The sequence below is a fragment of the Chlamydotis macqueenii genome, chromosome Z (genome assembly GCF_036417535.1).
Source record: "Chlamydotis macqueenii isolate bChlMac1 chromosome Z, bChlMac1.mat, whole genome shotgun sequence".
NCBI classification, from domain to species: domain Eukaryota; kingdom Metazoa; phylum Chordata; class Aves; order Otidiformes; family Otididae; genus Chlamydotis; species Chlamydotis macqueenii.
Window position 1 is genome coordinate 67,976,234 of NC_141593.1, and position 27,634 is coordinate 68,003,867.

A 27,634-nucleotide genomic window follows, 5' to 3' on the forward strand; every position below is an offset into this window, starting at 1 on the left:
AAAAGATGACATCAGTCAAACCTTTTGAATAGGAGCTCTGTGGCTCATCAGGGAGAAGTAATTGTTCTAGCCTCAATAATTAATAATATGAGTACTACAAGACTGCTGCTAAATCTTCCTAAGACAGAACACAGTCTGCAAGGAGTTCAGCAAAGAGGTCTCAGGTGGAGCCTCCTCACCCAAGCTTCATGAACTCTGAAGAAGCAGTGTTGTGTGAAACTGCTCCTTATAGAATCATTACAGTTGGAAAAGACCTCTAAGATCATCAAGTCCAACCATCAGCCTAACACCACCATGCCTACTAAACCATGTCCCAGAGTGCCACGTCTACACATTTTTTTAACACCTCCAGGGATGGTGACTCCACCACTTCCTTGGGCAGCCTGACCCAGTGCCTGACCACTCTTCCAGCAAAGAAGTGTTCCCTAATATCCAAACTAAACCTCCCCTGCCACAACTTGAGACCATTTCCTCTTGTCCTATCAGAAGTTATTTGGGAGAAGAGACCAACACCTGCCTGCCTACAACCTCCTTTCAGGTAGTTGTAGAGAGCAATGAGCCTCCTCTTCTCCTGACTAAACAATCCCAGTTCCCTCAGCCATTCCTCATAAGACTTGCTCTCCAGACCCTTGTCCAGCTTTGTTGCCCTTCCGTGGATGCGCTTCAGCACCTCCATGACCTTCTTGTAGTGAGGGGCACAAAACTGCACACAGCATTCGAGGTGCGGCCTCACCAGTGCTGAGTACAGGGGCACAATCACTTCCCTACTCCTGCTGGCCACGCTGTTCCTAGATGCTGTTGGCCTTCTTGCTTTCTGCTTTCACATGGGTCAGGAGAGACAACTTCCCTGTCATCCCAATAGGGTAACATCAGAGGCCCTGCCCATCCTTCCCAAAAGGCAGAAGATCAATCTGAATATATATAAAACCCTCTATTCACAGATTTTCAATGCAAAAAAAAAATTCAGTAGACAGCACACTAGCCTGAAGCATTTATCTTGAAGGGAAATCTTTTCCATATGCCACTCTGTTTTGCCCGTCATCATGCCTCGTACCCCTTTAGAGGATGACAAAAGCAGACTGGCCACAGTTATGCACTGGGTTCCACCAAAGGGCAGGCAGTTCAAGCATCTGTAATTAACCTATGCATGTCTGCCTTTCTCCTTTACCTACTCAAATGTTTATCCCCAGAAGGACCTTCAGATGTTTTACTGTGGCCACCATGAAGGCTCTTCAGTGAGTGGATTATTTGCAAAACTACAAGCTGTTCATTCTTTCTGGAGTTGTTTTTGTCTTGGAGTTGTTTTTTGGTTTTTAAGGTTTTGTTGGGTTGTTTTTTTTTTCATTTCTTCTGGCAAACCAAGAGTCTGATCCTGTGCCCATGAAGTTCAATTGCATTTTGATGATGACCTCAATGGAAGGCAAGGAAGGCAGGAGGACTCCTGCTTCCCCAAGCATTTGCCACAGGTCCAACCCTGCTGAAGTCAGAAAGCCCCAACACCATTCTTTCTGCAACACATAGCCACACAATTTCCCGTTGTAGGTTACTCATGGCAAAAGCTATTTGAGGAGAGGATGTTACAGCGTTGATGGAAGCAGAATGGATTCTCATTTGGTCCACTGTGACACTTCTGTACAGACTAATGGAAATGACCAAGAACATTTTGAAGGGAAAATAACAAACATCTCTCCTCTGTGTCAGTGGTAGCAAGACACTCACTTAAAAGGTCTTTTCTAAGGCACATAAACATCCCATCATGAAGGCAGGAAACTAAACATTACTGTATCTGATTAAAAATAAAAGAGATTTTTCTTGGCCTTTCTAGTATTCTGTGTCCAAAACAATTAACTCCTTTCCCTCAGGATATTCTAGGGGATTTGTATCTTCACTATTCTGACTTCTGCTATCAAAGAAAATGACACATTTTACTAATAAACAGAAAACACATTTTGAAAAGACAAACCCATAGTGTATGGCATTGTAACGTGAAATTATGAACACACTTGCCCAAAGTACTGTCAATTACGGTACAAACTGGACTCACATCAGCAGCACGCTAATCCACAAGGCATGCAGCAGCACACCACATTTCTCTGCATACTGGTCAGACAAGATTTAAAAAAAAAAAGAAAAAAAAAACAAGAGGCACTCATAGTTTTCTATTAAAATTTCAGCATTTTTGCTAAAAGTGCCACTACTGTGCTCTCCACAACTAAATCATGCTCCTTTTCCCTACTAAACACGATACTTTTTCTCCCTTCTATAAATTGAGGGACTTGAAATCTTATTTACCATCAGACAAAACTGCCATTTAGTTTGTGTAGTTGTCCTTTTTAAGAATCCTTTCTGTACGTCCCTGACCTAGGTCAGTTTGCACCATTCAGTGCAATTCTCTCACTTGGTAAATCACCATTCCTAATTATTTCCATATTGTACCTATTCCATGCCCACCTCTTGGGCAGCATTTTCTTGCTGTTTTTGAAATCCAAAATGATACATAATGTTCTCTTGAAGCCTCCTACTTCTCTGAAAAGGTTCTTCTGAGCTTTGTCTGAAAAGTCAACAAAATTCTGCAGTTTTCTCATTTTCCTGTAGTTCCCCCTTTAAAGCCAACACATCAGGCTGCCTTCCCCTTAGCCTCCAGAACCTGCAGACTTATTGCAGCCATTATCTATTGGGAATGTAGCTTCTCCTAATGACCTCTATTAATGTTTGCTTGTTAAGGATTGCTTAGAGACAATCATGGCTTTGCCACTCAGCAAGGATGGAGAACCTCTTCCCACTCTCACTTTGGGGAACGAGCGAGTATCTGCCTTACTGCAAGGGATGCTGGCTGGTACATGCATATTTCTTCAGACATATTAGAAGCTTCTTCAACAGAATGATCAAGTTGGCATAAGATAAAATAACTGAAGCAAACACACACAGACACATAGAAATTACTTTAAGGCATCTGTACTAACCTGCAGCGCCAGCTTCAAGAAACAAGTCCAGCAGCAGCTCCACTGGGTTTTTTGAATTAGTGAGTGCTGGAACAGTAAGATATCCATGAAAGTGAATTTCTAATTTCTCTGTTTCAAGTAAAAGCAATGTGAACTAGGAAGACTCTGGAATAATAATTCATGTCATCACGTAATTTCAACATTATCTCACAACTCTAAACTTCAAGAAAGATCCACCAGAAAATAAAGAGGAAAAATAGAGCTAGACACTGACTGCTGGAAAATAACACAAATCTGCTCAGGCTTGTGTATACAACTCACTACAATATGGATGGTCTCTCATAGCAGAACAAGAAGGATACTGCTGTCATATGACAATGTTTTCATAATCTGCACTTTCATCGTAATGACTTCTAAAGTACCGAATACTTCTAAAATAAGCCATTTCAAAACAGTTTCTGAAACTCTTTTAAAATGGTTTACTTCTACTGACAGACGTTAAATTTGAAGAAGTTAACTAACAGGGAGAAAAGTCCAAAGTCACTATGGATAGCTCAACATTTAAGATGCATCTGTAGCTGTTGCCAGCATTGTGCATGCATGTGTGTGTGTAAAAGAAGACAGTATGGTGCTTGCTTTTGTCCTCCTCCATTATAAATAAAACAACAAGCAAGGAGCTGCTCATTAAAATTATTCTGATCTCTGGGGTTGCAAGAAGCAGTTTTCACAACACGTAGTCAAGTAGGAAGCACTGCCTCACACAGGTAGTTGAGAGAATTTAACTCCTAGTGCATTCTCATCACTATTTTGCTTACTAATCAGTATCATTAAAGAAGACAATAGTAGGCAAAGTAACTTGTATCAAGGTATATATCACCATATAAGATACCAGGATGCTTTCCTCCAGTGATCACTTTTCAGCGGGAAAAGCAGCAAGAACTTACCTTCTCAGCAACTTAGAAACAGACATGCAGTATTTATTTCCAAGAAAAAAAAAAAACAAAATTATACAATTCAACACTTCCATGGATCAGCAACAGAGACTTCATTTCCTAACGCTACCTGACAGGATCCACTTTTTGTTTAAAACTCAGAATAGTAGTAGTATGCTGGCATTCTTCTGAAGCAAGTTTCTATTTAAATGTTCAGGCAATATCCTTTTCACTGGATAAAAAACATCTGGATGATAACAGAATGCCACAATTCTCTAAACAACTTTGAGGGGGGCCACTACTAAAGCAAATACTTTTTTTTTTTCCCCCTGCATCCACACAACAGATGTTCAATCTTTAGGCAGAATGAACCACCACAGAATACAATAATCTGGAAATGCTGAAGCCAAGGAAGTCCACAATTAAGCATGCCAAACCCCAAACCCCAAATTACAGATGTACCATCCTAATATAGATCTACAGGGACCCCGATCAATGGTGCACAAACAGGAGTTTAATTAAGTTTATCTGAAATAGAAATTTGCCAACCACCCCCCACAAAAAAGTACATTAAAGACTGCAAGGCATCAGCCTGACATGGTTCAGGCCAGCACCAATGCAGACACAGTAACTGTTTATTAACCCTTTAAACTAGAAATAACAGTCATGCTGCTTCAGAAATATTTTTGTAACATCTGCATCAGTTCAACTGACTGTTCTCCAGGCAATTTCTGCAGTGCTGTATTTTGCATAGTTAAGCTGAATGAAGTTTGAAAGAATTTAGATTTGATAATAAGAAAGAATTATCTTAATGACAGGGTTTAAATTCCCTATTCTCACGTCACTGCTTTTTCCCAAGGCCACAAACAAACTTATCTGATGGACAGCAGTGACCCAGAAAAAAGAGCTTACCTTTGATCTTCCCATGATGGAGGGGGAGCAAACCCAGTAGCTCAAGACAACAAAAATCCTAATGTTGACAAATGAAAGGTAATTGCTTCTTGCCCACCAAGTGAGTCTGGTGTGCTTGGGACAACACATCCAGAATTTGTGAGTCTATGCTGTAAAATCAGGGGTGGCTACTAGTTTCTTGGCAGAGATTAAAATGGCTTCCTTATCCCCACAGTCTGGACCATATTCCCCACCCTCTACAGCATCACAGCTCAACCAGTTGGGGTTTTTGAGGAACAACTTTTAGGGGTGATTAGGAAGTAATACGCTCCTCAGAACGTCCTGGGAGCAGCAGCAGCTGTCCGGGATGCTTAGTATAGAGCTGCAGCAGAGGACTGGGTTTTGGCCTCAGGTAGCTCATGCTGATCATTCCATGAATTCAAGATCTATAAACACAAAGCAGTTCTGAAATACGCCCTGAAAGGAGACAGGTGAAGAAAACACCAAGATTTCGTCACCTTTTCCTCCGACCCTTCCCCTCTCAATTATCAAGTAAAGTTTAGCACAACTTAGGCTGCTGCCTATCTGAATAAGCAGGTAAACACAGATGATTAGCATGCAGCTTGACTAATTCACTTTAAGAATTTACATGGATTATCTCTGAGTTGTGCTCAGCAGACAAGCTTCTAGTGCATACAAGAGGTCACATGAATTAAGTAGGTTGTTGTAAATTCACACCATACTTCAGTGATTACTCAATTTCTCTGACTAGGTCCTCAGCACACATACTGCCCAAAAGAAACAGCAAATATTTCAATCAGAATATTTAGGAGATATGAAGAATGCAAGAGGAAAATGAAAAGCCAGGAGGCAGAATGGAGTCAGTGTAAATGCAGAGCAACAGGAAAAAAAAATCTCCTAACACATACAATGACAGAAAAGTTCATGTCCAAGCATCACCTAGTCTGTCTCACTACTTCTCAGATACACTCCTTTTGCACATCTTTTAAAGAGCAAGAAAGGAGAAAAAAACAATCCTATTGAAGAAAAGTGCAATTGAATAGCAATGGATTATTCTTAAAGAAAAAGAGAAAAATAAAACTAAATAGTAGTTTGCCTCAAACTCTCCCCTTGGAACTCAGTGCCCATTAGCATGGGTACAGACATTAAACACACACATGTACTTCAAAGCCTCCTTAAGAGAGTTTGTAACAAAAGCATAAGCCGTAATGCATTACTTGGGAACCACTAAGACTCTTTTTGTGCAACTATACAAATAAACTAAGAAGTCCAAGGGATCCAGGCCACAAAAGGAGAATGTACTGAAATCCACCCACAAACCAGAATTTTTCAGCATCCCACAATCACAACCAACCAGCTGTGTCCACGACACCAAAGCTAAAGGCCCATGCAGAGCTCTTGTGACCCCTGACAAAGCCCACTTAGGCATGCTGGGTCTGATTTTTGGTCTCTCCTGCTCCTGAGCAGCCTCTCCTAGGTTGGCCAACCTTATACAAGCACTGTCATGGCACACTGGCAGAACCGACGCTGTTTTGGAGAAACCCAATGCCTGCTGCATAAGGCCACGGCTGGGTCCTGTCCGCCTCCAGTCCCACAGCAGCCTCCTTCCAAGGATGCTCCACTTAACCCAACAGGCAGCACTGCCAGCCGGGAAGAGTAAAGCAGTGTCACTAATGGCATCCTCAAAGTTTCCCAGTATAGTTATACTGGCACCCCCCTCTAGTGGAGACGCAGCTTATACCAGCAAGAGTCCCTGCTGCGGGGTCTCGAGTGGGAAGTTAACCAAACCTCAGGTGCAGTGGGCAGGGGGAGATATGGTGCACGGAATGACTTCTGGCATCATTACAGGAGGCAGATGCACAGCAGCTTCACCTTCAGGTTTGCGACCAATCAAGAAGCATCACCTCACCTTGGTAGCTTCTAGTAAAGTCAGTATTTTCTCTCCCTCCTCTTCAACGTGCCTACCAAAGCTGAAGGACGAAGCAGCAGGGCGTGGCTTCCAAGCCAAAGCCTTTCCCGCAGTTTTGTTTCACTCTGCTGAAGGAAAAAGCAACTGCTTTCCCACAATAACCATACCGAGAGTCCCTTCACAGAATCTTCATGGCGTATTAAGAAAAATTTAGAGGGGAGAACTGAAAAAGCAGTAAACAAGTCTCTCAAACAGCACTTTGTCATTAAAATCTGGGCAACTGGCTTCTGTTTGTAAGAAACTTTGTGGAGGAGACTCCGAGGACAGAAATATGCAGGACCATGGCAGGAGCGTTTGTTCAGGCGTATTAGTTTTAAGGCATTTATGTGTTCTACAATCATGTAATTCCCCCTGTCATCGTATTGTCATCAGCTTGCACATCTCTCCCTGTAGTTTTTTTTTTTCCTAGGCTGAACCTCTTAGGATGCTTTTGCATGTGAAACTTAAGCAAGCTAGGACAGGGAACAGAAACCTCCTATACTTCTTGGAGAACCAGGCACTAAGCTATGCTATTCCTATCAACTATTTGCAAAATTGCACTAATTCTAGAGACCTGTTTTAAGTCTATTGACTAATCATCAGAATTGCTTTGATCACAGTAATACCCTGAACTCTCAGTCAGCTTCAAGTTTCACTTGCATGGGGCATTTGAAACAGGACACTGCAACTGCTATAAACAAGAAGCTGAAGGATGAGGGAAGCAAATAGACAAATTTGTAAAAATCTTCTCTAGTTTGCAAGGCTTCTGTACGAGGAAATGCCCCACTCTGTGGGAAAGTTTTTATCGGTTTCATCCAAAGATTTAGGAGGAGCAAAATGAACGTGATGCATTGCCAGCCGCATCAGGACAGCTCTCAAAGCCCCGCACAGAAACTGTGCTCCGGGCAGGTCAAAGGCACCCTGGCTCACCTGCACAGCATTGTCCTCCACATCTCCAGTATTTTGGGAGGGACAGCAAGTGAAAGGAAAGACCACTGAACTCGATAGGCATTTATAATGGTAACTTTCAAGTACAACATGTCATATTCAGGATGGTATTCCCTGAACATCAGATACCTATTCTGACATTAATCTGCCTGAAGTTGGTTACCCCACTGCAACATCTCAGGAAAACAATTGGTGAATCCCATTTCCTTGACAAGAGGAATGAGGGAGCAGTGACCCTGTTGGGGCACTGGCCTTGTGTCTGCAAGAGCGAAGTGGTACATGAGGGGACACGTGGATCGAAACAACCGAACGCCCCAAGAATCCTTCACCGAAAGCTGAGGCTTTGCTCCTCAACTGAATCTAACAATTATGCAGATGGTAAACACATGCTCAGATGTGACTCCCAGCACATCCTAGGTGTTACCGAGGCATATAGGACAGCATGCTGTTAGTACCTTGGCTGGTCCCTCCTGACAAGACTGGAGTGCCTGGGGGCATTCTCAGCACAAACCCATTTGCCAATCAGACACTTCAGCAGAGCTGTGTGCACATTTGCAAAGACATCTTCCAAGTGCGATAGTCCATGACATGCAACACACTATTAATACAGAATTTATTCTGCAGCACTCTCCTTTGGGATTACCAGGCTTATAGTCATCAGTCTGAATCTATTCTGGTCTATCGCACATTCCCCTAGCAATTTCCCAAACGGTTTTGTATTTCAATAATTAGTTTTATATGGTCAAAACTAGCAGGCAACTACCGAAATGTACTGCAAAGTTTAATCCCATAAGCACAACCTGAGGCAAAGTAGCCAAATTGCCCCTGTATATCCTTTGTTACAGCTTCATTACCACATCAAAGCAACACCTTTTCACTGCAGCTCATCTCAGGACTGCACACATCTTGTAAAACTACTGACCCAGTCTCTACAGGGAATCACAGAAGACATACCTGTCACAATAGACACAGAAACAGCAACTGTGCAAAAAGTGCATGATTTACTTGTACTTGTACTTGTACTTGGAGCATCAATGAAAGCGCTCGGAAATCTCTGCATAGAAAAGAAAACACAGCTCCCCCCAACCTTTGCTACTACTTTGTATTTGGTTACAAGTAACAGTGAAAATGCTTAGTAAAATAACAAGGAAATCTTAAACATGTTAGGACCCAAGAAGTTACATCACAGCTGCACAGTAAGAACAGGAAAGAACACAGTAACCATAAGAAAATGGATCCCACCAGGAAAGTCAGTGAGCACCTGCTGCAGGCACAGGAACAGAAGGAATACCATGTCTCGACCACAATAACTGCTGTCACAGTCCCTCCCAATGCGAAATTATCTCCTCCCGGCACAGCCGTTGGCTTGAGATGTCAACCTACAGGCCTCCACCGAGGTCTCCTGCCTTCAGCCAAGGGCCAGCAGCTGTAGTTGGCACCACTGCCAGACAATTTGCCTCTCCTTCCCCCAGAGCAGCAGGAGAGCAGAGGCGCTCACCACCCACTGGTCTACAGCCCTAAGAGCTGAAGATAAGAGTGACAGCTGCACTGGCAGTGTCCCCAAGGCCAGGGTCAGTCCTTCCATGTTACTTGCCACCAGCGAAGCTGATTCGGAAGTGAGCAGCAAATCTGGGCTTTTTTTTCCTCAACAGCACCCCAGTGAAACTGGCAGCCTGGCTGGGGATGGGAAGGGGAAGGTACGTTGCCCCTCACACACTGCAGCCACCTAACACCGCCCCAGTTCCTTCACTCCATCACCGGCAGCAGCTCAAAGCCTTCAGGGTACTGTCCCGCGAATTTGACGTCCACAATGGGTCAAAAGCAGATCGCACTATCCATGACTAAACACCTAGTGAAATCCGGTGGCTACAGAGCCTTTAGTGATGCCCCACTGCAACACACAAAACACCATTTACCGGGCTTGCAAGGTACACAGTTATTTCCTCCTGAGGGGTTAGCAGTCTTTCTCCTTTCCTGCAAACACCAACCAGAACCACCTAACAGATGTGATCTGTACAGCATCTCTGACTTCTCAGATGCCAGTAAGTCTTCGCTGGAGTTCATGTTCAGCTCAGTGCTCTTAAATAATCACCCACCCACCCAAAGAAGATACAAGTTTATCTGTGCAGTCAAAGTTCAGTACTCATCCAACACTTTTTTTTTTTTTTTAAAATTTGAGTTGCAGCTAACTTCTTCACAATAAAAGAAAGGACTGCTCTAGTTACACAGTCATTTTTTCACCCAGGCTGAAAGCAATCATTCTCAAATGGCCAAAGAACTTCTAAGAGAAGTCTCTGCAAACTGCTCTCATAAATAACGTTCTGGCACCATTTTGTATTTGACATACACACCCTAAAAAGAGGGGGAGGAGGGAAGGAAAGGGGCTTACAATGAAAAAACAGTATGCATTTTCTTTGCCAGATTCTTACCACTCTTAAAAATCTCCAGCATTTTGTACAGAAAGATCTTGCCTTTGATGTCATTCCAATGCTTTTTTGCTTGCTCCTGCAAGCACTGCAGTATGCAATACATTTTCTAGCTGGCAAAGAAACGGTTGTACTGTCTAGAGAGTGCCTGTGAAATTCACCCTGCTCAGAAGGTCACTGTGGCACGTAAATTCCTAAAGAAAAGGCTAAATGGTGTGTAAGCCTCATGCTGGTGTATTACGCAGAGCTGAAGTTCATCAGATACGACTAGCAAACCCTTCAGCACTTCCAGCAGTTTCAAAAATCCACTTCAGGAGATCTTTGCCTGCTATTCACAGTCAGAAGCAAAAGCAGAAAGATAATATTAGGCTTGCATACTTGGCACTTTGTATTTTTAAATAGAAGGTGAAAACACCTCCAAATCTTATCTAGAGTATGCTACAGGAAAGCAAAAAAAAAGGAAGCAGTTCCAATGTCTTTCAAGTTATTTAAAATAAAAATAATCCAGTTGGCACAAAGCTATAATGCAGTTCTCACTAATACAGTACCTGTATCCCCGAAACATGTTTCCTCCCAAAAGAAATGCAGCCTTCCCACTTTTGCAACTGGAAGCATTTCTCATGTCACTGACCCACACCATTTACCACCGCCTCAGCAGCAGGTCACGCTGTGACCCACGGGTGAGAAACGGCGAGGGGCTGCGCTTCCCTCCTATCTCCCCAGTGGGAAGAGCAGCCAGGTCATCATCCAGCTCCAGTCTGTGGCTGCCTTCCTCTGCCAGAAGCAGAGGAAGAAGGTCTGCTTTCTTTTTAAGAAGAAATGCTTCTTTACCCTGGGGTAAATGTGCCAGCACTCACCCGTTTACGTGCACTAACATAATTGTCTACATTATGTGGGTCGAGAAGGAGCCAGATCCAGTAGGAAGGAGATGCAGGACTGAGAAAAATCTGTTTAACAAACTACTCCAGGCTGTGCCTGTTAAGAATTTCTGGAGACTTTGCACTGATCCGAGCAAGGCTATTGTTCCTCTATACAGAAATGCAATGCCTAAACCACCTCAAAAGGTCTTTTTCAAGAACTCATTAGAGAAATGCAATCATCATGGAGTTGCCATGTGGGATAGGGACACACATTTACTACCCAAACTGGCACTAAGCAGGCTCTTTTCCTTACTGGTGCTAAAGGTTGCACAAATAGAAACTACATTTTCAAGAACAAGAGGCATCATTAAAAGATGAAAATTGATCCTAGGGTGCAACCTTCAGCCAAACAATGACCAAGACATTGCAAACCCCGTGTGCTGTTAATCAGCTTGGGTGTGTGGGAAGACTGTCAGGCAGTCAAGGAACAGCAACGCATAAGAGGAGGAGAGATCTGGATATGCAAAGGCAGGCACTTCTCAAAATTCCCCTCTAGCTTCACTAAAAATCAAAACAAGGCACCACACCTGCTCCAGATGTTCATTGTCATTTGCTTCAGTAAGGCAATGAAGATGCAAGAATGCAGAGGCAATGCTTCTGCCTTTTTTAAAGCAAATAAGCTCAAAAGAAAAATGCAGAAATCCAAAATTCCAGTCCCCTGAAATGCAAGAAGAGCAGCTTTTATTCCCTCGATAGAGCTTTCCTCTGCCCTGGGAATAATTGTGTATTTCTGTCAAAGCAACACATCAGCCTTGTGCCCAATCCATATCAATGCTGATACAGATTCTGCTATTGACATCTATGGGCCATGGATGAAGCCTTAAGCTTCTGAGTTAGCTATGAAAGAAACTCAGGGAAAATACGAAACATGTAAGTTCAGCCCTAATGCTGCACCTCTGAGGAGAGTCACATTTCTACAGCAGCACTTCGCAATGCATGGAAAAGCAAAGTCAAAACCACACACGGGATGCTACATAATCACGACCAGTTCAAGCCATTACCACCTCAAGGACCTCATGATCAGATCTTTCTGGAGAGCAGTGTGCACTAGTCTCCCTTCAAATTATCATTAAATTCTAAGACTTCAAATGGGGACATTACCTGAAGGAACAGCAACCTTAAAGTAAAGGACAGAGGAGAAGGGGAAAAAAAAGAAAAAAAAAGTGTGCAAACAGTTTTTTTTTCAGCTATTAGTGTGGCCTTTAGATAACTCCTGGGTTTTTTACTGTTTTTTTTTACAACCACACTGTTTACTGTTTTAAAAGTTTGTTTCCTTTTCTTTTCAAACTACTAAATGGTTAAAAAAAAGAATATAACCCAATGTGAAGGAAGAAGTAGTGAAATACACTACATATAAAGAACTAAAGATGCACAAATTAAAGATGCTGAAGGGATCAAAGATGGTTTGCTCTATCCTCCTTTCAGTAGAACAGTTGTATGCTTCTTTTCCTTAGTATTACTTGTAGCAGTTGCAGTTCAAATAATCCATTTAGATGGATTTAATCTGAATTTAAATGTCCCTTAAATTACAGGCGCTTTTCTTTAGCAAAGAGAGGAAATCTCACAAATGTAGCAAATTCCAATTTTGTGGGGGGAAATGGTAACAAAAAGGAGAACAGCCTCACAGTACAACCTGTTCCTGCTCTCAGATTCTTCGAGGTGTCCTTGGACCATCACCAAGACTACAAGTAGCGGCTGTGAGAACTCCCTGCGCCTGTACCATAAAGCAGCCACACGGACAGCTGGGTAAGAGCACCCAGCAAGTGCTGGTGGGTCACTCAGAGATGCTCAAAGCCACCTCCTCAGAGATCTGGGGGAGGCAGCTTACCTCCTAGAGCTGAGGGACAGAACTGCCAGGTAGCCAAAGGTAAGATGGTGGCAGTCTCCCAAAGACAAAGCCAGTCGGAAGAAATACCTGCCTATCTGTTTAAACCTCTGAATATTGGACAAAGCAACCTCAACACGGAGAGGCTCCTAAGAAAGAATTAACTGTTCATTAAGGTGTTATTAATGGCTCATCACAGCAATGTAAAAACCCACCCTACATAAGTCCTACCTAAGTTTCAGCTTTGGAGCAAAACACCTGGATTCCTCACATGGTTTCACTATGTGACACTACAAGACCAGGTTGAAGACAGATTTTTATTTCTTCCATTTCTTAGCAGAGAAGGAATTGTACTTCAGTTACAATCTTCTGGAGTTACTGATGAAAACCATGCAGCCACATGTATCTTTGCACACAATGATAAGATTGTCTGTTACTCACACGTTAAGTTCACATATTAAAGCTGGGTACACAGTGTAGCGTTACTTCAATTTTGAATTTCACATGTGTTTTGTCTCAAAAGCTGTTTAACCTTTCCACCCTCAATATTTGTTTTGAAGAGAGGAGGAAAAGAAAGAAGACACCAGTAAGTATTTTCCTCTCTCCAACCAGCAGTTACTACCGGTAATGTCTCAGAACAAGGTTTATAGCAGCCAAGGGTCTAATTTGTGCAACCTGTAATAGGGAATGACAAGGACAACACCATACTGAGCATGAAACAGTGTTTTCCAGTGTTTGGAGTTATTACATTTCCAGTATTTGTAGTTGTTTGCATCTGAAAAGCCAGAACCACAGTTCACGTACAACTGCACAGGATGAGACAGTGTCAATCTTTCCTGGAGAAAGACAGCATTTGATTTAGTGTAGTTAATATTTAGCAAAAACAACAGTAAACCACAGACCTATCAAGTTGCTTTGCAATTCCGAGCGCATATCAGTTCAGAAAGAAACTTACGGCACGCCTACAGCCAGCATTAGCGAGCTGCAGGACAGAACTTCACTTACGCCTGTGCACACAGAATACTGCTTCAGTCTGCCGCTGAAATTGCCAGAACATTATTTTAGTACTGCAATATACCCCATCCTCACACAAGAGTAAGAGGCTGCATGGCACGCAGTCCTGGCTGCCAAATTGAAACCTGACTCTTGGACCTGAGAGTGACTCATTTTAGACCAAACCTGACTTAGCTTGCAAGACACTTTCTTTGAAAAGATAGAGTTGCAGCAGTTTTTAGTAGTAAAAACTGCAGCCACCCCAATTCCCCAACGCTTTAGGAATACAGGTTGCCTACAGAGGCTCCTGACAAGTTATTCTGCCTTGAATCTTCAAAGAAATTGCAGCAAAGAAGGAAAAAAAATAAAGAGAAGAAAGGGGAGATTTGAGTGGCTTCTAATTTATTCACAGACAAATCAGAAAGGTGTGGGCTTGTTTCCACAGAGAAATCCATGAGAAAAAAAAAAAGTTGACATTCCAACGCTTTTCTGATAGAGCTACACAGAAAACTTTTAATACATTTCCATAGGAAGAAGCTTTTTTTTTTTGAGGGAGTTCCCGATTTAAAAAGAACACGCAGAAAACAGTCAGAGGAAGAAACTTGGTTCCTCTGGTTCCACCTCTCTTCTCACTTCAGTTCGCTAACGGCTTTTGTCCGAAAGCTTTCCCCCTGCTCCCCACCCTCCCGGTCTTTCCCTGACGCTCTGTGCCCCTGTCCTTGTCACGCATCCTCTGCCTGTCCTTTACCTTTGTGAACACCACGGATACAGGGACGCAGCTCCCATCCCACCATCCCACTTTAGCAGGCTCTTCGTTCGAAGGACTGAGGAAGTCAGTAGAGAGGTGGCAACCTTTTCTTTTTTTTTTTTTTTTTTGTCAGCTAGGACTTTTTCCACTGCCTTATTCTGGTATACATAAATCCAAAGAAACTTCACGGAAAAAGAAAAAAAAAAAAAAAGAAAGAACAAATCAGGACAGTAAGCGAACAATGGCAGTACTGTTAGTGTCCCTTAATCAAACAAGTGTCCATTACTTATTCCAGGCCAACCTCAGAGATGTTAGTCCAGCAGAAAGAGCAGCCAGGAGCCCATTACAGCCCATCCCTGACGGGTCCTCCCCGGACCCCGCCGCTGGAGAACCGCGCCTCCTCCTTACGCTACCAAAGGCAGCGCCAGCGGCCGAAAAACTGCAGAAAACACCCCAAAAGAGGAGGGAAAAAAAAGGCGGGGACCCTGGGAGAAAGAGAAGCGGGCACCTTCTGCCGGCCGGGGACGGCCGGACCTCCCCCACTCCCCTGCTCCGCTGTGCTCGGCTCCGCGGGGCGCTTACCTGAAGGGGCTGCGCGGGGCTCCGCGGGGCTGCGCGGGTGCGGAGGGCGGGAGGGAGCGCGGCGCCGCCGCCGCCGGCGCGCACGGAGGGAGGGGTGGGAGGGAGGGACGGCAGGGACGGGCGGGCTCCCTCCGCCCCCGCTCCGCCCGCCCCCGCCGGGCTGGGGCCCAGGTACGGACCGCGCCGCCCCGCCGGACCCCGCTCCCGCCCCCCGCTACCCCCGGCTGCGGAGCTCGGCAGTTCCCTCCTGCTCGTCACAGCAGAGCCTGGCCGGTGGTGAACGCTGCCCACGAATGAGAGCTGCGGGGTAGGAGTTTCGGGGCGATGGGTGCCTCGGCGGTGGTATGCAGATGTTTCTGGAGCAACCGGACTTCTCCTCGCACGAAAGTGTCCGGACCTCCTGCCGACGGCAGCCAGAACCCTTTGGGAGCCCCACTTACAGGAGGAATCAATCTGTAGGTTCACCAAACTCTTATAGTTGGAAAGGGGCAGGGTTGCACACTGGATACTTTTCCAGACTTAGAAGAGTTATTTCATTATACAAAACCAGGTTCAAATTACTTCTTCTCTCCCCCCGCCCCCCCATCAGTTTTTCCTGTGAAATAGCCTGATTTGGTTGGATTGCAGTAGCATCTAGAGGCCACTTTCGCATGTGCATGCATCAAGTGAAAAGACAGTGTATGGCACACAGCACTTAGTGTTCAGTGTCTGGAATGGGTAGGTATCTCTACACCTCTGTAGAGAGATTTCTAGAGTTATACATACATATATATATATACTTACAGCTATTCAAGCCATCAATACCTCCCGCAGTACAAAATCCCATCATGAAAGACCAAGCCCATTTGAAAGTACTCCTTGTCTTTCCCTAAGAACCAGAAAGCAGCAGAGATAGTTCTCCTCAAGTCAAATCTTTGCTTATGTACCATCAACAGTGATGCCAGTGATGGCACTGGCTTCCAGAGCTACTGACAATATCTGCTGTATCACAGGTATTGTTATTATTTCAGCATCAGTGTGAGCAGATCTCTTGCTGTCATGGCTGGTTAGGAGCTCTTTCCCTTTAGGAAGCAGTCAAATGCTTTTGTGTGTGTGTGTATCAGAAACGGTTATGTGTGTGTACATACACGTATTTCAAGAAGACAAATGTTTTGTCCCTGCACAACACTGGACCTTGTTTTTGTATTAGCACTGTGATTTAGCACAGAGATAAAGCTTCAATGCACTGAAAAGTGTTGTTAAGTACTCAGCAGGTCATGGACTTTGGCAAATGTTTGATTTAATCTTCCAGCTGTTTCCAAAGCAAGCTACCAAGTGTTTGCAAGGGGAGATCGAGAAGTATGTTCTGTTACAAGCTCTAACACCTGGTTTAGAACCCACACACAAAGTGCTGTGACAGGTCTTAAATAGTTTTGCATCTATACACAGGCTGCATCCACTCTGGACAACAACCGCAGGCTAGAAATAGTGTGCTCAGACTGCACACATGTCCTCCCCTGATGGCAGAAATGGGGTGACTTGCATGACCCACTGGTTGAAAAGCAGGTCTTCAGAGTGAAAAAGTGATTCCTCCAGTTCTATGGCTATATGTTTTTTACTTCGTTATAGACTGGATTTTACTCAGCTTTTTGTGGCAGGACCTGCCTGCACATGGCTACAATTCCTGTTCTGTGCGCAGCCACATGCCCAGATACCACTATAACAACCAAGATTAACTTAAAAATAGTCAGAGCTTCAAGCAAAGGATGAGCCGACAGGACTTATCTCCGTGGAGAGTCCTACCACCCCTAGCATGCAGGACTGTTTCAGTGGGACGGTGCAAGTACGAAGATTCTTGGTGTGAAGAGCTACTGTGTCTGCAAATCGGGAATTACCACTGCCTAGCATCCAAAAAAGCGTCTCACCTAGTATGGTTACTCAGATTTGCTGGTTAGATGCTTCTTCATAGTGACTCTAGCTACTGACGCTTGAAGGAAAATAGCAATCCTGTGCTCATGGGGAAAGGCTGATCAGAGCATGAGATGGAATTATATGACGGCAAAATGATGACACACATTAAAAAAAGAAGTATTTCTGAGTCCAACTTCAGTGAAGCGATGCAGTTGAAGCTGCAATATTTTTTCAGTTGCTTTGATTTCTGTTAGTGACTTCAGACATGCTTGCTCAGCATCATTTGTTCAAGGCTGATATAATTAATTCTCAGTTATCCGTTCTTGCTCTAACTAGAAAATATGTAGAATCTTCAGCAAATCTTAGAAACAGGCAAATATTGAAGGTCCATGGGAGATCACGTGGTCTAACAAAGTTTAATGAATGTAACTTCTATGAGACTTGGCTGTGCTGCTCCGCAGTCTGAAACGTGTTTGTATAATCACACACAGATGTACTGAATCGCATTAGATAGGGAAGCAGTTTTCACATCCTTCACTCTGGAATAATGTCTGTTTCCAGAACAAACCACGTAAGTTCCATGTGCTCAATTTTGTGAATTGATTCAAATCATAAGTATGCTTAACATGTACACACATTGATGTATTTATATTTAATTCTCAGCGTTCATACAGTTTCAACTGGGTGTCTGCAAGATTAGTCATACAGACCCAGAAAAGTTAGACAGATAATTCCTCTTCAGTCTGGGCCTGGAAAGTACCTCTGGTGGTTTTAATTAAAAAATAAAAATTCAGGGAATTTACAGTTAAGATGTCTCTTCACTCTGTCACTTCTCTATGCAGCAAACTATGGTATTCTTTTAACAATGGATAATTTCATTTTGTATTGGAAATATGCCGAATCTTTCAGTGCAGTGTATGCTGTGAAGGAAGTGTTAGATGAGACCATAATTAATAGTGTTTTAGTGGAGAAAAAAAAATCGCAAGCTTCAGCATTATCTGAGACAGGAATAACGAGAGAACTTGAAAAATATTTTCAGTGTACAATTTTTAATTGATCAATTTTTCAGTGTGTTTCAATTTGCTAAAACACCACTGTCCGTAGTGCATTACTAAAGCACGTGTTACATTATGAAGAACAGCTCCAGCAATGCAAGCAAAGTGAAGTGCTCTCTGGGGTTTGACTTTCGCTCATTTGTTATACACAGACTATCTGAAGCCCAGTGCTCTTGTGTAGGGGATCTGTTCAGAACAGTATGCAGAGGAATCTGGGCAAATAACATTACCCACAGTTGGAAAACACACTGTTCTCCAGAGCAGCTTCAGACACAGAACAGTCCCACAGAAAGAAAGCAGCCCTATCTGTAAAGCCACAACATCTTTGTTCCATTGCAGTGCTTCTGCCGTCGTTCAGTCTCCTCTGGCCTCCTGCTATGTATTTACAGCAGCAGCACATAAGATCCTACGAACCATGAACTCCTCTGAAACCTGGAAAGCTCTTGAGGCAGAAAGCAGCTTTTTCCATGCAGAGCCTTGCTCTCTCCCTGGCTCAACCTCATGCTGCTCTGACCTGAGCTCGTCCTAATCCTTCTGCAGCGTAGCCGGTTGCTGAAAACCTAACATGACCATACTGCTCCTGTAAGCCACACTTTGGCTTTTCATGGCTTTCTGCCCACATCCAGCCCCTAAAAGCAGGACTGCAAGACCATGATTGAAGGAAAAGTGAGTGTTCATGGGTGCCTGAGCATACTGAGGGTTAGGGATGTACCCACAAACGCAGAGGAGAGGCTTGTTCCCCTTAGTCTCTGTGGCAAGATCCGGATCAGGTCAGGGTGTTCAGAGCAATCTAATGCCAGAAATGAGAGCACTATCTGCACCAGTGTGTTGGCTCTTTGTGAAACGGGTTTGGGTTTATCCTGGCACTTGCATTGTCCATGTTGCCCTGAAATGGTTGCACCAGGGTTTGTAAGATGCTTCAGGCAAGTGATTGTTAGAGGTGCAAAGGAGTTCAATGCATTATGGGTAAATCCAGTAATAATTCATACAGCACCATAAGCCTCAGCTTTTCTGTTAATCTCATGAGCCATGTAGCATCAGATGCTGGACCACACAAGAGCTGGAGGCTGTGTGAAGTGTACGGTGCTTGTTTGGGTGGGGCATGGGGACAGGAGGCTGCGTTTTGGAAGGGGAGGCTGGGAAGCTGACTATCATGGCTTCATCACCACAGGGGAGGAAAGACGGTGAGGGGGAGCTGTGAGTTTTGGGGTAAGGACAGAAACAAGGTAGGTTCCATGCAAAGAAAGTGGCAGGGGGAAGCTGGGAATGTGTCTCTCCCTTGGGAGTGCTGAACAGTCCCACGTGGCATCTATCCTTTGGCTCCATGGTGGAACTGGGCTGGAGCCCGGGGCTGCGTCACTGCCACTCTTTCAGGGAAGATGTGCATTTACACAAGTTGCCTAAAAGCTCAGGTAGCAGCCAGGACACTGCTACTCAGTCACCATTTTGTTTTCCAGGTTCTCTAAGAATTTGTTCACAGTGTGTTGAGGGAAGACTGTGCTGTGTTGTTCTGATTCATCTCTTCATCAAGCAGAGGGCCTTAGTCTGCCAGGAAAGCAATGAAATCCCACTTCTGATGAGGATACAGGGAGGCAAGGGAGAGCTTTACTCCCAGCAAGCACAACCTGTCTGTACCCTTTCACCTGGAAATTAATGATGTTTTTCCACCAATATATTTAATGCCATACTCATTACAGGATTTTTTTTTTCTTTAAAAAGGGCAGAAAAAGTCTGATGGATGCCTCTATACTGTATATAAATTGCACATCAGTTTCATCTGATTAAATGTTGGATCTTTGGAGAGTTATTGGAGGTATCATTTGAAAAAAGTAAATAATGGCAAGTGAAAAACTCAGTCCTACATTGCATTTCATTTGAGTGACAGTATTTCTTATTAGTGTCTAAGTGTTGTTATTTTCACTGAAATATAATTTGTGCCTTCTCTCTCTTTGAGATCTTTGGCATCACAAACCATTAAGACTTTTCCAATAGTTGCTGTGTCCACAGTGAGATGGCAAACACGCATGTCCCCAGAGGAGAAGTGATGTGGAACTGAAGCTTTACCCAAACAAAATAGAAAAAAAGGTCCCCTTCCAAAACACAGGATAGGACCTGTAATATCAGCTGAACTGTAAAGAATTTTGATATATTTAGTTAATGAAAGCTCTTGTTTGAAAGTAAGATTGGGTCATTTATGTCTGCACAATAACAGCCCCAGTGCAGAACATATGAATGCCAGATGGCTGGAACTGTTCCATTAATGAACTGATGCTTTCATTGTTCTGAGTTTGATTTTGGTTATAATGATTTGATTGCACCATTAAAAACCTTCAATAACCTCCTGATAAATTATTCAGTCCTCAGAATGCAAAAGAGGAGATGCTTCTCAGCCTCCACTTTCCACTGGCCTTAAGTGGGACCTGCAGGTGTGCAACACCTCTGGCAGTCAGGCTGATGAATACATTTCATGCTGTTTTCTTAGTGCTGCCATTTAAATAATGTATGCAGGACCCACGCACAATATATTCTTCTAAGGCACAGGACAATTCATTCCAGGTGATGCTCCGTTAGAGTAAATGGGGTTATCACCCAGTGATAAATACACAGGACAAAAATGTGATAGGGCTGTGTGTATATAGGGAGAAATTCCTTCTAGATATGTGAAAATACAGGAACGATGGCAGGGACTGGGAGATACACTCTGCCCCTAGAGCACATGCCTCCTTCATTAAAGATAATTCCTATTACAATAATCTTCCCCGTCTCCAGGTTTAATTAATGAGCAGTCTAGGAATCCACTTCTTGTATATATTAACACAGGCACATTCATTTTTCTGGCTTACAGATCTCCTCTGTAAACTTGCTCTCAGCTGCAACACTGAACTCCAAACTGGCTGCATCTCCACTGTGGCTCTGCAGCCACCCTTTGTCACAGACAGACCTGGTGTCATTGGTCACAAACTTATTTCTGTCCTCTGTGACTCATCTCTGATCCATCCCCATGTCTGAAGAGAGCTTATGGACAGGGAGCCTGGAAAAAGAAAAAAAAAAGATTAAATCCTAAATTTTATGTTAGCAGCAAGCAAAGGCTTCCTACCAAAGCAAGGCTTCTGCTGTACACCTACCTTTAAGATGCTGAAGGGGCTCCAATCCCTAGTGTCAGCAGTGAAGCCAGGTCTCATTTCTTCTTTTACTTCCACTTCAGTTCTTTGAAGGTTGTACTTGTTAACTAAGCTAAAAATAAAGTAAAATAAAATAATGAAAACAGGAGTGAAAAGAAGGAAAGTAGAGGAGTGTGGATGCAGACTGCTCACAAGATCCTTGGAGACCCTCTCTGCTTTCTTCTCTTCCCCAGGCCCCCTGTTCCCCCTTTTTCAGCGAGTTCCCACAAACCTCCCCTGGTGTTGGTAGGGATTAGTTATCTCTGAAACAACTTTTTGCAGCAGGGCCACAATGAGAAAGAAGCAGAGGTCAGGTGGGAGAGGGAGGGTTTTGGTGTCCACCCTCCTTAGCATGAATGTAGGAGTATAAGACAAGCTGGGATGGGGACAGGCAGGGATACCAGGTAGCAGATCTGGCAGACCTTTTTTCTAGACACTCCTTTTCCCTCAGCAGAACATAGATTTTTTCATGGGGTGCTCTGTGTGGTTTGCTACTCCTGGACTTCAGCATTGTGTTTCAGGGATACTGAAGGCAGAGGCTGACCTGCAGCCTAGAAACCAGGCTGTAAGGATGGGATTCACCTCACCATCTTGTTCCACCTAGACACCGTGGGTATCTGAGACCTGTCCCACAAGCAGTGGGTGCACAAGGGAGCTGTGGGAAACCCTCCTGTGTCTTTCTGGAACAGGGGGACATGACACTGCTGCATCTCAGATGGAAACAGATAGGGCTCTGAGAAACCTGATCTAGTTGGAGATGTCCCTGCATCTTGCAGGGTTGGGGGAGCTAGGTGACTCTTAAAGGTCCTTTCCAACCCAAACTATTCTATGATTCTGTGTAGGTTTGGATCCAGTCACCTGCCAAGGGAGAATAAGGAGAGCCAGTGTGATGGAGACATCTCAAGGCTTTGCCCACCTCCAGGGGAGCAAAGCCCATGAAATCCAGAAACCCAGCTGCTGCACCCTTCCATGTGCTCTGCTGGCTCCCTGCCCCAACACCACTTCCCAATAGGGCTGATGCTGCACACTTAGTGCAATGGCCCCTCTCCACCTTACACAAGCTCAGAGGAAAGACTTGGGGTCAGCTCAGCTTCATTAGTTAATAATTGAAGGCTGATTGCCTGCTACTATCTTTTGCCTTTTAGGGTTGAATCACTGCTTGTGTTTACAGAACCACACGTAATATTTGCAGCATTTGTTTGCAAATGTTCTGGTAGTTCCTTTGTGCTGCCTTCACAGGGCAAGCAGAATGAGGGCTACAATGAAAAACAAGTAGAAAGCTGTTTGTTTAATGCCCATGGAGTGGGGGAACAGACCCCTTGACCTTACCAACGAAAGCTACTTCAAACCTGATGAAAGTCTAACCCCATGTTTTTGACAGCTGAGCACACCTTCCCTAATGTCACATCTGCTTTTTTTTTGAGCAGCTGCCAGAAGTTGTCTGGCTCACACTGCAGTTTTCAAAGATTTCTGGATGCCCATTTCTCATTTCTTTTAGTAGGAAGAGGGTGACCCAAGTGCAGAGGGAGGTCTGGTAATTTCCATGGTAACTCTTTGGAGACATGTTCGCCCTGAGGTTGACCTCCCTAGCACCAAGAGAAACCAGAAATTGCTCCAGTTCTGGCTTGTGGGCTGGGCCATAAAACAAATGTGAGGTCACATCAGATTTTGGGTTTTAATTTTTGCTTTCAGGAACAAGAAGCCTCCCAGGCAGGGCAGAGCAAAGAATCGCCCAAGCAGGGGCAGGGAGAAGGCTCAGGAGGGTGCACAGCTCTGAGGGGACAGTGGCCTGTGGAAGACCCCATGCTGAGGCAGTGGAATCAGAAACAAAAAGAGCAAAAGTAAAGGAATGCCCATGCATCAACCCAGTCCCTTGTGCCATCTGCTGAAGGGGCTGAGTGAGTTTGGCAAAGAGAGCAAAAAGGGAGGAGGAGAGATGTCAGGAGCAAAGCTGAGAGGTTTCTATAAGTGTTCGTTTACTTGTTTGTATTTCTCAATACCAGAATCAGTAACTAGAAGCTTTTTAATTGTCTATAAATTAAAATAGTTTAAATTCTCTGACACAAAATTGGGGTTTTTGGCCTGTAATAGAACAAAGCTGTCTGGCAGGCAGAAGAATCTGGGTTGCTGATTCCTATAGTTTTGTTGATGGAAGTAAAGGATGCCAGGTTGTTCAGGACTAGCAATACCTGAATTCAAGTCCTTGCTCTACCATGGCTTAAGATCTTCAAGCCAAGAGTATGCAGATGTTTTTATGGAAAACATTCTTTATCAGTCATCAGTTTTGCACACAAAGGACAAGTAGACAAAGCAACACCTGTGGCAAGTATTACACTTAAGGTAAGACTTAATTACTTTTCCCTGAGCCCTCAAATATACAAGCTGAATGAAAAGGGCCAGCCTGATTCTGCATCAGCCTGGGCAAGAAACATCCTGCCTTCCAGAAAGCACTGTGTTAACTGGAAGGGAAAAAAGTGTGCTGCATTACAGGAGCAAGGCATTGACCTTTCCAGAGGTTAACAGGCAATGCACAGAATGGAGATTTTTTGTTCATTAGGAGGAAACATGAGAGTGTAATTAGAAACAGGCTTTGCTGTATGGTTTTGCCTACTGCTACTATTCAACACAGCAGAATAAAGGAAGGTACACTCTGGCCCAGGGACTGAATTACAAATTGGAAATTTAACAGTGAGTGATTAAAATAGGCCCTAATTTTTTCGCCATAGGAGTTACAGGACTGACCTGCAATTGAATGCTTGAGCTTAAAATCAGTTGAATAATGGTAATATTTTTAAAAAATGTGGATTTTAAAATTATTTGATAGTGTAGGTAATGAAGAGGAACATACACCATTCAAATACATCATTAGGTGGATGCAAAAATAAGACACAATAGGAAAATGATAAGCCTACCACCCGAGACTGATCTATTCAAGTTGTCCTGGAACCTGTTCATAGAAGACCTTGAGCGAAAATTCAGTCTCCATCCCACCAGCTGTGCATGAAGGCTGGAAACAGAGACTTTTTCTTTCTTTGAGGTAGATCCATACACCCTGTGAAGGTTAACAGGAACTGCAGAAACATTTGCCCTACAGGAAGGTGGAGTTAGAAAAAAAACTTTATTAAAATGCTTGACCAGAGGTTTGGTCTTTAGCACCTACAGCCTACATGCATAAATTGAAACTATTTGGTTTTTCCTTCTCAGAAAAAACTCTCATGAAAGTCGTAAAATGTTGAGGTTGAGCAGGAAGAAGTAGGTCAGGGTGCAAGGCTGTTCAATTTTACGCACTGGGAGTCTTACCGCTGAACTGCATGTGCCTCCTGGCACATACTTAAGCTACTTAAAGTAAAAGCTTTAAAAATCTGGCCTGTTCAAACTGATTTCTGCCAAAGGCCATGGAATTGTCAGGAAGAACTTCTTAAGCCAGGGGTTTGACACAACCTCTGGGTCATAGAAATGACTCCTGACTCAGGTGGCGTAATGCTTGAATCACTGGAAACAGAAGTGTCATCGTGCCTCTTTCCATTCAGCTGGCATCTACAGGACAAGATTCATAGCCTGAAAAAGACCAGAAACCCACCTCCTTTTCACACAAAATCTTCAGGTACCATTTTGAGGCATTTGCTTTATGGTCATAGATCTGTCATCCCAGCAGTGTATCTTGCTTTCTGACATACAGTAAAAAAATATGTATGTTTGAAAATACCAGATTGCAAGGACAAGAGAGAAGGATTCCCTTTATGTGAATGCCAAGAAGCAATCTTACTTCTTCAAGGCACATTTGAGGGTTATGAACAGGTGGATGTCACAAGTGAAATCCATTCCTCATCCTGGGTTCTTCCCAGCCAAGGGCAAACACAGGGGCACGGCAGCAAATTTTCTTGCAGCTCAGATATGGTGCGTTTACATTGTCCTATAAGCCCTGACTGAGTGAAGTTACCTATTCTGTGAGAAACCTGAAAAATTGTGAGGCAAAATGCTTAAAAAATCTATTTATGAGTGGAGTGGTATCATGTATAGTCTCTATATTTTAAATAACAATCTGTATAATGTGCTAAGCAAGCTTTTCAAATACCATGATTTATTACACCTTCATGAACTTAGCTAGGATAGCTTTTACATTTCTTGCATTAAAGGATATATTCTCAGTCAAACAGTTCTGGACCCTACTGGTCTTTTTTGCTCTTTGAACTGCGACACTAGTGTGATTCAGCCAAGCTTTTATTTACTGCAGTAAGTGAAAGACTGCATTTTCTGGTGACCGAATACCTAACAAGAAGACCTCCAAGAAGTCATTCACACAGTCATACACATACCTTCCATGAACTCCAGAAATGTTACTATCCTAAAACACATAAGTCATGTAGGCAATCATGAGTTAACTGTTGAGGTCAAAATCAAGTTTTTGGTGTCAGGAAAGTGCTTAAGGTAAGTTAAGAAGCTTTACATGAAGTGGTCCACACCACTGTTTGCACATCTAGGTAGTTTGGCCTGTGACTCCCATTAGCACTTGAAAGAAGTGTGACACAGCAAAATCCCTCATCTTCAAAACAGGAGTATACTTCCGTATTTTAGCATGTTCCCAGGAAGCCTAGAGCAATGCATTCCTTGTTACTCTGCACAAGTGGTTTCCAGATGCTCTTTTGGTCAGTCAAGCAGGGATTGCGCACAGTGCTGCTCCTCACGCTGCTCATTCAGCAGAGCAAATGCTCATGCTCCCTGGGTGAAGTTAAAGAATAAAAGGCAGCAGGACTTCTCCATTCTGCTTCCTGCTAAGTCAGGAGCTTGGCTTTGTTACACCAAAGATTTATTTGCTTTATCTTGCTGGAAGTACCAGGAGACTCTGGGCGCAAGAAATAGCAGATCTTCTCTTGGAGTAAGGATGCTCCCTGTACAAAGCAGAAAGAACTCTTTTCAACATCCTTGGCATAATGAGAATATGCCTCTCTGTCTCCCATCCCATTCTAGTTTCCACTCTGCTTCCCAGAGTCTAGCAAGAACAATAAATCTGCTTCTTTTCTATGCACACATAGATTTTGTGTGGAGGAGGATTATCCTCAGGCGGACACTCAGAGGTTGCCTGTAAAAAAAAGGATCTGTTTTCTAAAAAATCACCATCCTTAGAAACTCACATCAACTAGAAGTGATGGAGATAAGGCTGGAGGGCAGAGAGGTGTGAGAGGTGGGTGGTATGTGCAGTTTTGTGGTCCATCTGTTAGCTGGGCACCTGCTGCAATCCAGAACAGCTCCCAGGATTTCTGGAGGAGCTCAGGCTCAGAGATTTCAAGAAGAGTGAAACTGAGAACAGATTCCCACAGGGTGTGGGGTGCAGAGGGGAGCTTTGAAAAACTCTGAAAGAAATCTATGCAGTAAAAAAAAAGATACAAAGCCTTTTATTCTCCTTTCAAATGCTCTATTTAACAGCATCAATGCAAAACCTGGTGAAAGCAACAGCAGGGACTGTAAACTCTTCGGGGCAGAGACCAGGTTTTGACAGTCTCTAGCAGAATGAAGCATCAGTTTTGAGTGGAACTTGTATGTTAAAAAAAATTATAAAAATGCAGTTGATACACTGCCACTCCATACATCTTGGGCTGTTGGAAGCATGTGACTCCTGGGTTTGAATTTCAAATTACATAAAAAGTACCTTGGCATTGAGGTACTACTTACCACATACCTCGCTACCCACTCTTATTGATGCAGACATTATCCTGGTTTCACTTAAGCTCTGGGTAAACTTGTATTTTACTGCCATAATGTCACAGACATGAATTAGAGCTCCTTGATGACATCACAGACAGGAGACTCACCTCACCTTGATAAGTGGCAGTGGAAATGTCACACCTGACTTTCAGCGATGCAGGAGATAGTACATGTGGTGCAGCGGAATGGAACAAGGGGGTGAAATAGAGGCTTCTGTGACAAAAGGAGGCCAATCTCCAACAAGAAAATGAAGCCCGTGCTAGGATTTTAAAACAATCATGCCACAGCTTGGAGCCGCTCTGTAAAAGCTCCACTTGCCGCTGTGCAATGGCAGACTTGATGGCTTGTGAGCGGCAGAACTGTAAAAAGCCAGGAAACCATCAAGTAAGCACAGCTGTAACCCATAAAGTCCCCCTTCTACCCTGCAGCAAATCTGAAAACAGCCTAACTTTAAACGTCCCTCCTCCTCGTGTTGACAAAGTATCTGAGATACAGATAGCTTGAGACTGAGGACTAGGAATACCAAAGATACAAATCCAGTTATTGAACTGTCTTCTAACTCCACCATTGTTCATTTGGCTGCCACCATTCAGAAAAAAAATTGTGCTAAAGAGATGCATTTGCTTGAATTACACAGAGCAAAAAGACT

At 43.6% G+C, this 27,634-nt stretch overlaps 1 protein-coding gene across 2 annotated transcripts in view; it reads right to left on the reverse strand.

Moving 5' to 3' along the window:
- LPAR1 (lysophosphatidic acid receptor 1) overlaps positions 1-15,259 on the reverse strand; it is a 75,899-nt gene extending 60,640 nt beyond the window's left edge. The window contains exon 1 of one of the 2 annotated variants that reach the window (XM_086770858.1): positions 15,177-15,259. The gene's annotated coding sequence lies outside the window, so the exon portion shown is untranslated. Of the gene's footprint in view, positions 1-2,044; positions 2,065-15,176 lie in introns of those variants that run through there. The other variant, XM_086770859.1, reaches the window with a different exon arrangement.
- Between the last annotated feature and the right edge of the window lie 12,375 nt (positions 15,260-27,634).